Here is a 536-nt window from a genome sequence, read left to right as displayed (position 1 = left end):
ATATATATATATATACCTATCTTTCTATATCTGTATCTATCTATCTCTATCTCTCTAGAGATAGATATCAAGAGAGAGGGATCCAAAAATGTATAAGTATTTCAGAAAAAGAAAAATAGCATGTTTTTTCAATAGCTGGTATTACCCTCATATGGGATAACAGAAAACCCCACTATACTATTTAGAGAAGAAATTGAAAATGCATGTTCAGCAATCTCAACAACCAAGGCTACCCAAGCAGCAGTTTACCATAGTAATAAATGTCTGGGAGCTCACGGCCACCACTTTGAAGACCTCTTGTAATTGTAGGGGCCAAAGGTAACTTGTATTAATCTCCTGCTATCTCAATAAATTTAGTATTAATATATTTATACAAGTTTTTCTTTAAAGTGTGTACACACTGTTGGCAGACTATGATACAAGTATGTGTATACACATATGAGTATTTATGCGTATGACTTGCTGCAATACATGCAACAAATGGTATCGGACCCTTATCTTGGATCTGAAGTGGTATAGTGAGAACTATGAGGATC

The sequence above is a fragment of the Fukomys damarensis genome, unplaced genomic scaffold (assembly GCF_012274545.1).
Source record: "Fukomys damarensis isolate Sample0158 unplaced genomic scaffold, DMR_v1.0_HiC HiC_scaffold_16, whole genome shotgun sequence".
NCBI lineage: Eukaryota > Metazoa > Chordata > Mammalia > Rodentia > Bathyergidae > Fukomys > Fukomys damarensis.
Note: the sequence above shows the minus strand (reverse complement) of the source record.